The 13,133-nt window shown below is 39.0% G+C and overlaps 1 pseudogene; it reads right to left on the reverse strand.

The window, feature by feature from the left end:
- Positions 1 to 68: 68 nt before the first annotated feature.
- LOC110872527 lies at positions 69 to 10,103 on the reverse strand (annotated as a pseudogene).
- Between the last annotated feature and the right edge of the window lie 3,030 nt (positions 10,104 to 13,133).

The following is a 13,133-nucleotide window of genomic DNA, read 5'->3' on the forward strand; positions in this document are numbered from 1 at the left end:
AATCTGAAACAACAATTTTTAACCGTAACAAAAAAGTATCTTAAACATGATGAAAACAGTTCTCATAATTATCTACCATCTAATTGAGTTAATGTTACTCTGTTAACTGTTGATGATGGTAAAGGAAGAACTGAGTTGGAAGTGGTTTCACTTTCTTGAATAAAGAAGGCTGGTCTTTTGGGAGAAGGAAGTGAACTTTCACCATCCAACATTGCAACCACAGTCCACGTGTTAGGTCTATCTTCTACTCGTTGTTGCACACACAATAGGCCGACATGTACCAATCGCAACACTTCACTAGCAGAATAGGTCAGCATAAACATTCATCAATTAGATTGAGAGCTTTGCCTTCTTTGTAAAGTCTCCATGCCTATATCAATCCAAATAAAAGACAGAAGTTAGATCATTTCAGAAGGTACATCTTCATTATACAATTAGTTCAATCATGAATCGATTCACGAGCCATATCTTACTCATACCTCATCACATATACGCACATATAGGGTCATTGTCACATGCATACATGAAATGCAGTTAAAATAAGAATCGTCAAATACTAGGAAATTAACCAAAGCACCCACATTTGAGCCTTTAATATATCATGCATTAGTTTTAAATGTTCCAAGTGATATTTGAGTGAATGATCCAAGGGTCAAAAAGTGGTTTATTTGGATCCTGATTATTTGAACCTCCCTCCATGCATATTTAAATGCATAATGGGTGCATCACATATTTCATCAATCGATGATTATATTCAACGCACTTACATGTCCAAGAAGATTATCATCATGATCTTCATAAACAAAACCTCTATTTTTCTTCCCGCTCACAATTTCCAGTACTAAAACGCCAAAACTGAATATATCCGACTTTATTGAGTAGAGACCGTTCACTGCATACTCTGGAGATATGTAGCCCCTGAATCAATACACAATAACAATTATAAGAAATAAAAGATGTTCTCGACAATAGAAACTGATTTTAGAGATTCTTACAAAGTTCCCACGACTCTCCCTGTATTTGCTTCACTCTCGTCTTCTTTAAACATTCTGGCTAAACCGAAGTCTGATAATCAAGTAAAATGTTCCCTGCTTTTAAGTCCCTATGTATGACTTTAAGGCGGGAGTCTTGATGAAGATAAAGAAGACCTCGAGCAATCCCATGAATTATTTGGAACCTTTGTGGCCAAACAAGTAACGACTTCCTTGATTCATCTGGACAATATACAACAACTTAGTTTACATCCTTGATTCATCTGGACAATATACAACAACTTAGTTTACAAGTATTGTATTAATTCCTTTGCAATATTAATAAGGGTGTGCCTATTGGCACACTAAAGTGCCTATTGGCACACCAAACCCTAGCAAAATTAGGGTTTATCTACGCAGCGTATTGGTCAATACGCAGCGTATAGGGTTAACCCTATACGCTGTGTATTGACCAATACGCTGCGTAGATAAACCATGGATCTCAGTGCCTGAAAACCAATCATTGCACAGAAAACAAGGGTCATATACGATGCGTATAGGTCAATACTCAGCGTATATAAACCATTAGATTTTTTGGGTCATTTTGGTAGGTTTGAGGCATAATTTTTCACAAAGTTTAAATACGCTGCGTATTGACCTCTAAGCAGCGTATATAAAGGTCTGAAAATGTCTTTTATACCCTTCTATTGAGGCTATACGAAGCCAAATACAAGGGTAGTTGTGTCATTTTTGTCTCATACGCTGCGTAGGGACCTCTAAGAAGCGTATATAAAGCTCCATTTTTGTATTTTTTTATGGTGTATTCCTTTGTTTATTTATAAAAAAAAGAAAATTATTTATAAAAAAGCAATATTATTGGTAAATAATACAAATATATTGTTTTGTTATCGTTTAAATTAAATTATCGTATTCCTTTGTTTATTTATAAAAAAAAAGAAAATTATTTATAAAAAAGCAATATTATTGGTAAATAATACAAATATATTGTTTTGTTATCGTTTAAATTAAATTATCGTATTCCTTTGTTTATTTATAAAAAAAAGAAAATTATTTATAAAAAAAATATTATTCGTAAATAATACAAATAAATTATATTGTTATCGTTTAAATTAAATTATCTTATCGTATCATATTGCATATATCGTATCGTATAGTGTATAGTATATAAGTCTCGTATAGAGGCCTATACGGGTGTTATTGTATTGTATAGTATCGTATCGTATCGTATAGTGTAGTATAAGTCTCGTATAGGTTTCCTATAGGTCTTGTATATGCATATAGGATTAGACGGGACCTAAACCACACCTATACGATACGATATCACACTTATAGGCTTATACGAGGTTAATACATGACCTAAACCACACCTATACGATACGATATCACACTTATAGGCTTATACGAGGTCAATACGTGACCTAAACCACACCTATTTGATACGATATCACACTTATAGGCTTATACGAGGTCAATACGTGACCTATACTACGTTATATGAAACGATATCACACTTATAGGCTTATACGAGGTCAATACCTTACCTATACGCCGCTATACGATACGATATCACACTTATAGGCTTATACGAGGTCAATAAGTGACCTATACAACGCTATATGATACGATATCACACTTATAGGCTTATACAAGAACAATACGTGACCTATACTACGTTATACGATACGATATCACACTTATAGGCTTATACGAGGTCAATACGTGACCTATACTACCCCTATACGATACGATATCACACTTATAGGCTTATACGAGGTCAATACGTGACCTATACTACGCTATACGATACGATATCACACTTATAGGCTTATACGAGGTCAATACGTGACCTATACTACGTTATACGATACGATATCACACTTATAGGCTTATACGAGGTCAATACGTGACCTATACTTCACCTATACGATACAATATTACACTTATAGGCTTATACGAAGTCAATACGTGACCTAAACCACACCTATTCGATACGATATCACACTTATAGGCTTATACGAGGTCAATATGTGACCTATACTACATTATATGAAACGATATCACACTTATAGGCTTATACGAGGTCAATACCTTACCTATACACTGCTATACGATACGATATCACACTTATAGGCTTATACGAGGTCAATAAGTAACCTATACAACGTTATATGATACGATATCACACTTATAGGCTAATACGGGACCTAATATTTGTAATATTTTTAATTCTTATAATTCATAATATTTGTATTATTTTTAATAATATTGTTTTTTTATAAATAAACATGGAAATACCCCAAAATACACACAATTAATTTACTTTTTTTATAAATAAACAAAGGAATACACAATAAAAAATACAAAAATGGAGCTTTATATACGCTCCTTAGAGGTCCCTACGCAGCGTATGAGACAAAAATGACACAACTACCCTTGTATTTGGCTTCGTATAGCCTCAAAATAAGGGTATAAAAGACATTTTCAGACCTTTATATATGTTCCTTAGAGGTCAATACGCAGCGTATTTAAAATTTGTGAAAAAATGATCCCTCAAACCTACCAAAATGACCCAAAAAATCTAATGGTTTATATACGCTGCGTATAGACCAATACGCAGCGTATATAACCCTTGTTTTCTGTGCAATGATTGCTGATAAGGCTCTGAAATCCATGGTTTATCTACGCAGCGTATTGGTCAATACGCAGCGTAGAGGGTTAACCCTATACGCTGCGTATTGACCAATACGCAGCGTATGTAAACCCTAAGTGTGCAGATAGGCAAACTGGATGTGCAGATAGTTAGGGCCTATTAATAAATAGTACTTTAAGGATTGTAATAGAGCCTAACCAAATAAAAAACTGTCAAGGCTTTTGTTAGGCATATATTCATAAATTAACACTTTCTCATCTCCTTGAATGCAATATCCTAAGAGCTTCACAAGATTCCGATGCTGAAGTTTAGCAATGCATATAACTTCATTCTTGAATTCATCAACTCCCTGTCGAGAGGACTTTGATAGCCGCTTCACAGCAATCTCTTGTCCTTCTTCCAACATACGCTGGCGGTTTAAGATTGCCATTATTAATAGTACATACATGTGTGTTGAATGCAATTCCAAAGTTGTTCAAAATGTGTTTATTCAGATATGAACCTCTAATACATATCTTCATTTACCTTGTACACCGGTCCAAACCCACCTTCCCCTAGCTTGTTGTCAACCGAAAAGTCATTGGTAGCCCTAGAAATTTCAGATAAGCTAACCAAAGGAACCTCTGTACTTCCCATTTGGTTTCTGCTCTCTGCATCTGATCTCTTCTTCCATCTTCTCCTAATGATGTAGAGTGCCAAGTTCAACACAGTCAACACGGCTGATATTGACAAAGTAACGACCATAACGACTCGTTTCTTTCGGTGGAACCTGGAATGCAGGTAGTTAAAGGAAAAATTATATTGTCAAATTTACAGAAATAAACAGACAGCATATACTTGGCTACAAAGTTGATTACAAACTGCCTTATTCTAGTTTGTAGATCATATTAATCCAACATAAACAAGTATCGATTGAAGAATAAGTTGTAAAAACGTGGAACACACTAATTTGGTAATGTTATTTGCTTACTTAAATTCTGAGGCCACAAGTCTAACATAAAAATCTTGCCCATTTTGTGCGTTCACTCGGACATCAATCAACTCTCCAAACCATAGCAAGCACCCAACCCCACCGTGAGTGATGTTTGGATTTGCATAGGCAGTGCATGAGCAATTAATCTTGCAAGCAACCTCACAATCTTGTAGGCTCATGTTGCCGCTAAAGACAGCATGCTCTGTGTCTGCCAGTTTCATGCTTACAAACTTGTGAAATTTCTCTCCAGGCCCACAATCCAAGGCTATGCTCCGTCTACAAACACTTGTACCATTATCAGGACTTGTTTCATCTGACGATTTTCGTTCAAATCCTTTCAAGCACCCACAATGAGGAGAAGTGGCAGTATTACAGCTCCCGTATGGACCACATACTCCGTAGTTGTCACAATAATCTACTGGTGCCGTGCCACTCCGTATCCATTCTTGGTTTGGAAATTTTTGCAGCAAGATCTCAAGTTTACCACCAGAAGTTAGTACTGCTATTGATGAGACTGTGGTTGTATTATTTCTAGCTATTGATGAAACAATGGTTAACCGGGCAGGGTTAACACACTGGTCTCGTCAAGAAGGGTTAATCCCATCCTCCTTGTTACGAGTCACGGCTTGTTTCCTTGTGCAGGAGATCAACCACCGGTGATCCAGCCAGCGAGGACATACCCCTAAAAATAGGTAAAAATATATATCTCTACACTATAAGGGGGTATAATACCTATCCGCACTACCCACGAGCACACGTGGAATATGCAGACATGACACACACGAGCCCGTTCAGGTGTGTCAGATGCTCAGAACCAGCGTTGTCTGTTGGACTGAACCGCATCTCAGACACAGGTAAACCGCATTGCCTTCATTCTCTTCAAGCTTCAAATCCCTCCTGTCCGGTTCACAACCGCAGAGGGTACACGAACACCTTCTTTAACAAAAGGAAGGAAGGGAATGTACGCGAACGCACATCAGCAACCCTGTCTCCTGAACCTTCAAGAGCTACATCCAAGCAACACACCCGCTTCGAGCGAATATGGGAATGCAACACCGCAGACACTCATGAGTAGCTGCGGACATAACCATAGCTTCCGCAGACTGGTTGCTACGGAAGAGCCAACGTAACTCCACATCACCGAGCGAAGCTACTTCAAGGCGAACTCGGTATTGGAGCGGGAAGGTAAGTGGCTCCAAAACGAACGCAGATAAGCGATCTAAACGAGCCCTTGTCGAACAGCAAGCGTCCGAACAGCGGTAACAAGTCTACTTATGACTTTGTTTGCCCGCCTATGGGCCGCATAGAATAAACAATGGTGGGCATACCCTTGCCTATGACCATGTTTATTTACCCATAGTACAAATCTACATTGTTCGACCAAACATGGCCAACAATGACGCAACGAGGTAACCGCAAAGGACGTGCGGTTACTAGAGAGCTATGACGACAAACACGAAAACCCAACAAAAAAGGGATCGTCATCTCACGACTAGATGCTGAACATAGAGCTCGAGCAAAAGCACTTACAAGCATCAACTACTTTTGATCCAGATCTCAGAGATTGATCAAAAAATTTCTTTTCTTCTTCATGCACCAATTCAACAATTGGTTTGAAGAAAAGACCACCTTTCAGAGGTGGGAAACCTCTGCATACCTTCAAACCACCATCTCAGAGGTTGGTTCGAAGTTTGTGCAGCATTACTAACAAAGTCTCCAAGAGACCTTCGGCACAACAACAGGTGGCAAGCCACCTGGTGACATAAATCGGCTGAGAATTTCGCATCAGACGAGATTCCTTCACCGATACGGAAGAGGCGTCAGATGACCCTTCCAGACCTCCAGCTTGATTTACATACAGAAAAGACCACACATGGTCTAGGATCTTCTCCAGACTGCAAACTACCTTCCAAACACCATAGTCCAGTACTCCTCCCACATACAACTTGTATGTGGCAGCAACACTAGACTGGGGGGACTTGAAGGGGTATGGTCCCAGATCTCGCGTCAGCATCGACCGCGAGTGACCATTACCCTTATCAAAACCCCCACTAGCTAACAACCTACTTGTGCCCATGCGAGAACGCGTCGGCACAAGGGTTGAATCCAATCTATCTAGTAACGAAGGAGGACTTGCATGGAACATGAGAACGGTAGAGTGATGCGACATAGCATCACATCTGGTGTACGAAAACGTAAGTATTCACAGCGATGCGGCATCGCACCGCATCCAGTGAACACTTCTATCAATACAAGAAAGCCTTACCTTAGGCATAGAAGAAGATGAACGTAACGGTGCGGCTGACACCGCACCATATGGGCATTTTCGTCACGACAAGGGATGCAGGCAAATAGTCTCCGCGGACGACGATGCGGCTAGCACCGCATCTCGCGTATTCCTTGATCACAAGTAGGAGACGCGGTAACTTCAGATGTTACCGCACGTAGCAATGCGGCTTGCACCGCATCCTATGCACTCAACAAGTGGGACTGACACCACAGTGCAAGTGGCACCAATGGCAGTTACCTGTCAGAGCTACGTAAGCAATGGACTGACGTGGCGTAACCTCCACAACCGACAAGCCTGACACACCTGAAAAGGTGCAGCGCGTCGTCAGTCCATCCATCATCATCCTCCTTCACTCCTCGGCTATAAATACCAACCCCAAACCAGGTTTGAGGTATCTCTTCACAACTCTCTCACTACTACTACTATCTTACTTTGCTTCCCAAGCAAACTACTGATTCTCACGCCGGAGAGTGGTAACAAGGAGCACCCCCCACCCCATCCTCCTTGTTACGAGTCACGGCTTGTTTCCTTGTGCAGGAGATCAACCACCGGTGATCCAGCCAGCGATCCTCGAGAGGAAGGGATTAACCCTTCTTGACGAGACCAGTGTGTTAACCCTGCCCGGTTAACCATTGTTTCATCAGCTATAGTAGCAAAATACATCTCGTTTTGATTCACAACCATGTAACAAACGTATTCCGGATCTGTAGTGTCAGGAGTAATAACTGGCCCACCGGAAAATGATATTCCATTATACAGCCCGCTCCTTGTTACAATAACAGAGTTTCTCCTGATATAAACTTGTGGATATTTATTCTTAACCATTGAAGTCCTTAGTGTATACTCACCTGGGGAAGGATCATCTGCACTCCTCCATGATGTCAGATATGTTTCTCTTCCAGTTATGAAGTTCTTCCCCAACTTCATTCCTGGTAAGTAGGTATCTCCAGGGTAATCAAAACTTTGCCAAACAAAACTTTCATTGTTGGTTGCATTTCCATTCTTAATCACCAGATTGCCTGTATTCAAGAGTTGTACTACGAGATTAATATTTGTGCCAGATGCCAAGGAGTTGGATGACCAAGTGACTTTGCCACTACCATTAACAAGAGACAGGTTCCCTTGGTTGTCCAGTATGACCAAACCCAGTTTATCTGTAAGCGGAGTTTCACGGTTTGCAACCCATACAATAGTTTGCGATGATGTGTTCTTAAACCATATCCCCAGGTAACGATTTTTGGAAGTGCCCAGGCTAAAGAAACCAAGCTCAAATTTTGCGTTTCCTGAAACAATGGTCTGGCCATCTGAGATGTTTTGATGCACAGCTATGGTATCTGATGATCTAGAAGTTCCTAGCATTAGAAAGAAAGTGATATAAGGGACTAACATTATGGCTTGATTAATATCCATACACAGATTCTTTGAATTTTGTCTTCCTTACAACTTGATGGCACTTTTTGGATTAAAATAAAGCCTCAAAATTAAGAATAACATTAAACCCTCTTCCATAAAATGTATTCAACTTTGACAAGTAACCTCAAATCTTGAACATTAAAATTGACATACTAAATTTCAAAGTAACTATTCAGATCAACTCCGTGTCAAATACATCTAACGATCCACACTGTTGGTGGGACCCTTAAAGTCGATCAAAAGTTATATTTGTTACAAGTTAACGGTTGTTAGTCTATTTAGTAGTCCCATAAGTCTTGTCACATATGTGATGTCTTTGAGTAAAGCCCACAGATCGAATTTATAACTCATCAAAAACGTAACCAAATTCGTTTTGGACTTTAACTTTTTTTCCAAAAAAAAAAAAAAGAAAAGAAAACTTCATTAAAGCACACCTCCGATCCAAAAGGGCAAAATGTCAAACAAAAACAAACCCCCGACCCAAACGTGCAAAGGGCAACAAATTACAATATATACAAAGGCTATTTACACCATTCCTCCCATCTAATGTATTTACAAGAAGATCTATTTTTAACCCATCCGAAACCCCTTGATTTAATCTCCCCTAAAATATCTTGAACACTCCGGTTTAGCTGCTTGAAGATCAATTCATTTCTACCTTTTCAAATACACCAAAAAAAAATCATCGCCAGGCCTTGAATAATTTTCTACACTTTCTTACCCATCTGAGAGAAATCGTAGAAAAAATTTGACATGTTGCTTGATTTCATTGATTAATTAATAGTTAACTAACCCATGTTAATTAGCAAACCAAAAGTAAATGATAAATATCACATTGGCCAACATATACTTTGAATCAAATCACACACTTTATATTTGGGATATTGGATTTAAATAAACTCAATTTTTGCCAATTGGTTAAAAACACTTCCAACTTTTGATTTGTATATCATCACTCCCAACTTTCAACTTATTAGCCGATAACACTCACTAACTAACTGAAATATAACCCATATAGTTTTTGCTAATGTGCCATCTGATGTGGCCCTTTTTGTTGATGTGGCATATGACGTGATAGTTGATGTGGCATTTTATGATGTTGTGGCAGCTGACATGGCATTTTTATGACACGGCAACTGACATGGCATTTTTTGATGACGTTGCAGCTGACATTAGCTAAGACCATGGGGTATGGTGGGGCGGGGGTTAGGGGCATGAGTTGACACGTGGAGTTCGACCCCCCCCACCGTTGAGTGACGTGTCCGTGGGGTATGGCGGGGCGTGGGTGAACCGCGTGGCTTGGCAGTTTATTAAAAAAATACAAAAAAAATAAAAAAATACACACAACATTAAAAAAAAGCCTAAAATTTTATTAAATTCTTAAAAATTACATAATTCCTAAAAATTACAAAAAAAAATCTAAAACCGATTACAAAATAAAAAACAAAACCTAGAGCGTTAGGTAAACTTCAAAAGCGCGAGCTTGTCGAACGGCTTTCGCTCCTTGCCCCGAAACTCAATGTTTGGCACCGCCACCCGGTCCTCGTGGCTTAACTCACCGCTCGGAACGGCTTCGTAGTAGGCTTTGAAACGATCAAGCTTCGGCCGTAGCTCGCGCCATTTATGTTGGCACACGTTTAAGTTGTGTCGGTCATGTCCGACGTTATGTCGGTAGCTTGCAAAGGCTTCCGGCCAATATCGCATTTCACCGGGTTGTCGCCCCTTCATTGCGTCAACGACGCTCGTGACGAGAGCTAGCTCTTCTTCGTGTGTCCAAGAGGCCATCGATCAAGTGGGTTGGGGTAGCGGGTTCGATCAAGTGGGTTTTGGTTGGGGTAGCGGTGGACAGCCAACAAGATTGTTTGGGTTAGGGTAGCCGGTGGGGTTGGGTTATATTTATAGTGATGTTGACTGTTGGGTTGGGGTGACCGCTTGGCTTGGCCAAACGGTTAGATTTTAAATTTTAAATTCCCCGCTATGACATGGCCAACAAGCGAATAGGAGCCGGCCACATAGGATCGCTAGCCCGCCCCACGTCCGGCTTTAAACTCCCGCCCCTTGAGCCACGCCCCAACCCAAGCCCACCCGGGGTGGTGGCTTGGGCATTTTCAGCCAACCCACGCCCCAACCCAAGCCCCATACCCCACAGTCTAACTAGGTTAGGTTTCAGTTAATTAGAAAGTGTTATCAGCCAATAAGTTGATTGATCTTAAATTAAATTACAACCATAAGTTAAATAGAATTTAATAATTATATAAAATTAATTAGATCAGATCCGTGCGAATTAAATTGAATCCCTTATGTTATATATTATTTAATAATAATATTAGAATTAGTAAATCAATATCATTTATGCAATAATAATAACAAGATAATCTGCTCTAGACAAACGATCTATAACACCACTCAGTAAATCAAAGAGATTCACAGTGAGAAAAAAACCCTAACTGCCTAAACAAGATAGAACAAGAACGTATCAAAGAGAACAATAATGCAAGTTAGGTGCACATCAAACTAGGAGACTTATTTATAGAGACCCGGATCTTATAACAACCTCCTGGTAACCCAGATAGTAACAAAGTCTTCACATACGGCCTTTATTTATCTCCAACAGTCCAGCACCTCCTAAGCCTCCTAAGTCCAGCAATACTTCAACGCAATAACTTTAGCTCAGCAACTTATCAGCCCAGGTGCACAGGTCCATTATGAAATGTGAAATAAACAAAACCTCATTAAGACAAAAATAAGAGACATAATGTCACACCCTAATTTTTCGGTGGGCCCGGACTTGGGGTTTATGCGTAACAAATGATATAGATATTTACATTTAGTACAGCGGAAGTCTTGGGATTAAAAATAATTATTACAAAGTAAAAGTGTCCGAAAGTTCAAAATAAATATACAGACGGAAAGTGTACTAAAAGATCCACAGGCGGATCGAAAATGAACAAAATGAAATATTAAGAGTACTAGGCTTTGCGTGGAGTCGCAAATTCCAATATGCAATTACCGAGCAGCTCCAAGCTATTCCGTATTTGCTAACATGCGCTTAGTCTTTTGAAATACGTCAGTTTTCACTAGTAAATACAATTAACCGACATGTTTTGAAAATCTTTTCAAAACCATTTTATACCATTTGGTATATCATTTTCATAAATAACTTGAGACAAACTATATCTCTTGTTACCAGTATTACATGCTTGTCAATACATATGAGGCACAAAACTAAAATCTAATACATGATTAACCAACACACCACTTTTATCCTCATTTGGGTAAAAGAATATATAATAGCATTAGCGTCTGTCCCCGTGCTTAGGTCATGGCCACTTGCAATTAAGTGAGACGTGGATATCCAAGACACGGTCGCATTAACCCCCAATGTTTAAGTTATCAAGCATAACGGATTAAAACGGGTTATTTGGATTTTCGACCTCATTCGTCATTGATCCCATACCCGACCAAGCAGCAAATATTTTACCGTATCCCAAGCCCATATAGGGAAAATAGATTAAGGGGGTGTTTGGCCTGGCTTTTATTTTTTGGCTTATGATTATATTTTAAAGTAGCTTATAGCTTATTTTATACCATTTCATAAGCTCTTTTTAAGTGTTTGGATTAGCTTATAGCTTATTTTATATCATTTGCCCTTACACAAAGAAGTTTCTTCAAATAAGCTAAAAAACCATCATCAAATATGCTTCTTCAAATTAGCTTATATAAGCTAATAAGCATAAGCATAAAAAGCTAAACCAAACACCAAATTAAGCTTATTTTGTAAAAAAAGCTATAAGCTTTGTTAAAAAAGCTAGGCCAAACACCCACTATGAGTATTTACCTGAGCTTATCTTTATAAATCAAAAATACATAAGTGTTTCGGTAAAAAATTACCGAAGCAATTAAGTGACCAAATTAGTTTAAGTGAGGTAGTGTGCTGAAGAATTGTGTTAAAAATATGTTGGTTAAGTTGTTTGCTAAAACAGTTTCAGGATACGGCTCAGGATATAGAGCTGTATTAATAATCAAACAATGAGCAAAAATGTAAAGGTTGACACGATATGTACGAGGAAAGCCCTTGATCAATCTAGATCTCCGGCATAAAACCTCGGGAGCTGACAATCATCGGCTGCCTTGTTCTTCATATTGCTTCCAATATCAGGATACAGTGCAGGATATGATGCGGATAAACTAGGTGTTACAACGTGATTTGATTACAAGTGTTGGTGTGTAGTGATTGCTAGTAACTAGAGAGTAAAGTGTGCGAAAGAGTGTATGTGACTTAATCTGATCCGATCAATCTATTTATAGTAAAATGAAAGCAACTAATTATCCTATTATTCCGGGATGCGGCGAATATTCCACATGTGAACGTTGTAGTCCACATCTTTCGGCTTCAACGTCTTTTTATCTAACTGGTTTGGCCGAGTCTCAAGGAGAAGAAGTCCACTTGAACGTTGGAGACTTATACCCTTCAATCTGCACGTGGTTAAATCAATTATTACCAGGATATCGCATCAGGATGTTACCAATATCCTGATCTGGTATCCTGATCTCAAATAAACAATCAAAAGCAGAATATTAGTCAGGATATATATTCAGAAAATGGCCCATAACAATAAGCACAACCGTTAATCAAGACAACTAATGCAGGTGCAATTTACTGGAGGCTCCTAGTCTAGAATGAACGGAACTATGATCCGTTAAAATGTTAACGGGTCTTATTTAAGTCATATGACTTGGACCAGTTAACTTATAATAAATAGGTACGGTTCGTTAGATTAAGCGAAGACCGGATAGAATGTGGTTTGCATCCTC

The sequence above is a fragment of the Helianthus annuus genome, chromosome 8 (assembly GCF_002127325.2).
Source record: "Helianthus annuus cultivar XRQ/B chromosome 8, HanXRQr2.0-SUNRISE, whole genome shotgun sequence".
NCBI lineage: Eukaryota > Viridiplantae > Streptophyta > Magnoliopsida > Asterales > Asteraceae > Helianthus > Helianthus annuus.